Source organism: Tiliqua scincoides, chromosome 1 (genome assembly GCF_035046505.1).
Source record: "Tiliqua scincoides isolate rTilSci1 chromosome 1, rTilSci1.hap2, whole genome shotgun sequence".
NCBI lineage: Eukaryota > Metazoa > Chordata > Lepidosauria > Squamata > Scincidae > Tiliqua > Tiliqua scincoides.
In genome coordinates this window covers 279,540,296-279,542,881 of record NC_089821.1, presented here as the reverse complement: position 1 = coordinate 279,542,881, position 2,586 = coordinate 279,540,296, and positions in this window count along the sequence as shown.

Genomic DNA, 2,586 nt, shown 5'->3' with positions numbered 1-2,586 from the left:
GGGGTGGTGGTGGACAGGTCGATGAAAGTGTCGACCCAATGTGCGGCGGCAGTGAAGAAGGCCAATTCTATGCTTGGGATCATTAGGAAGGGTATTGAGAACATAACGGCTAGTATTATAATGCCGTTGTACAAATCGATGGTAAGGCCACACCTGGAGTATTGTGTCCAGTTCTGGTCGCCGCATCTCAAAAAAGACATAGTGGAAATGGAAAAGGTGCAAAAGAGAGCAACTAAGATGATTACAGGGCTGGGGCACCTTCCTTATGAGGAAAGGCTACGGCATTTGGGCGTCTTCAGCCTAGAAAAGAGACGCTTGAGGGGGGACATGATTGAGACATACAAAATTATGCAGGGAATGGACAGAGTGGATAGGGAGATGCTCTTTACACTCTCACATAATACCAGAACCAGGGGACATCCACTAAAATTGGGTGTTGGGCGAGTTAGGACAGACAAAAGAAAATATTTCTTTACTCAGCGTGTGGTCGGTCTGTGGAACTCCTTGCCACAGGATGTGGTGCTGGCGTCTAGCCTAGACACCTTTAAAAGGGGATTGGACAAGTTTCTGGAGGAAAAATCCATTACGGGGTACAAGCCATGATGTGTATGCGCAACCTCCTGATTTTAGAAATGGGTTAAGTCAGAATGCCAGATGTAGGGGAGGGCACCAGGATGAGGTCTCTTGTTATCTGGTGTGCTCCCTGGGGCATTTGGTGGGCCGCTGTGAGATACAGGAAGCTAGACTAGATGGGCCTATGGCCTGATCCAGTGGGGCTGTTCTTATGTTCTTATGTCACAAGCCCTGCTTCACATTTGAATGAGCTGTATTTATTTCAATTTTCTAGGCTGCCCTATCTTTAGGGATCAAGACACTTACCCAGCTAAAATTAGGAACACAATGCCAGAATTTATCCAGTGTGAATCCCTGCAATTTACAGGAAGAGGATACATGTTTTAAAATCAATAAAATCTGACAAAATTTCACATGTTGTGAAGTCTGTGTGTCCTGGAAGCAGAAAAGCTGCATGTCCTAAATACAAATCAAATATTATGACAAAATAAAAGTGAGAACTCAACAGATCTACTAAGAGGATGTACACAAGAACTATGGGAGGGTTCGGGTTCCCATTCTCAAAGGGCAGAAAAGGAAGCAGAAATCCGCCCATTCATTGTACACTGTTTCAAAGGATTACCTCTAGCTGCTGGGCATTATGGGCTGGCGTCTGAGGTAGGCAGGTGGGGGAGTGTCAACTCCTGCAAGCACTGAAGGGTCATTTAAGACTAGTTACTTTTGAATTGTGGAAACTCGAAACAGCAAAGGGGCAGTAGTTAAGGGATGACAGCGACTAAGGGGAGGGAATTCCACTGCCAGAATTAAAGTGCATAATGTAGCAAATGTAAATTCAGACTTAATTCTTAAAATTCTGCTTCTCCAGGCAGCCTTCAGGGCTTTTCCAGGCCTACTAAGCCCCCCTCTCTCTCCCCAATCATAGCTACTGCCCCCACACCTTCTGCATGTGACAGGTGCTGGTACCTAAGCATCTGCTGTTCACAATGTACAGGTGTCATAACATAATGCAGTATCATAACAAGGCATGGCAGCAAGAGTATGGGAAGGATGATGGCCCTCACAACAGTCAATGGCCCATTCCAGTTTGACTGGATGTTTGAATCTGGCCACTGAAAATTAATGAACAAAGCTATATTGTCAGGAATGCTCAACAGGGATGTTACAAAGACAGGAATGGTCAGGAAAAGGGTCAAGGCAAGCAAGCTTCAGTGTTCTATTGCATACAACAGCTGGGAACCCACATTTAGAGTCACAGTTCCAATCACCCTCAAAAAGGATGTACTGTACAAGATAAAGAGAAGATACAAAACAGGACAATTAAAAACAATCATGCTGAAATCCTTAAGTAGATGGAGCTTTTATAGTAGGCAGTCCCGATTCCTCAAAGTTAATTTTGACTCTCATTAAAAATAATGGAACTTAATTTAGTTGCTACCTTTGACTAACTTCCTTTGTTGGTTTCAAAACTCACAACTACTGCCTGAAACCTTTCCACTTCATGTTTCATCCAAATATATCTGAAGGATATCTTCCAGGTGAGTCAGAGCCTTCTTAACTATCTAACAGCCAGTTATCCACCTGAGGCTGCTGAACAGAACTGTTAATTCATGTCAATTAACACACCAGCAATCAATGTACAATGTTTTGTGTCATTCCTTGTCAGTCGCTTGTTGAGCACATTTAGTTGGAGAATGAAAGAAAAGCAAACAAGTAAAAACAAGGCTCTAAAGTTCTCTGCTTTTTACATAGCAGGTGGAGCATAGTATCTAAGAGCAGTAAATAAGCAACACTCCAGTTTGAATCTCACCTCTTGCCATGAACTGGCCTGAGAGGTCTTAGGGCCCAATCCTATCCAACTTTCCAGCACTGGTGCAGCTATAATGCAGCCCCGAGGTAAGGGAACAAATGTTCCCGTGCCTTGAGGAGGCCTCTGTGACTGCCTTCCCAACACAGGAAGCAGTGCATACCCCATTGGCACATAGGATTGGGCTCTTAGGCAATGGGCTCTTCATG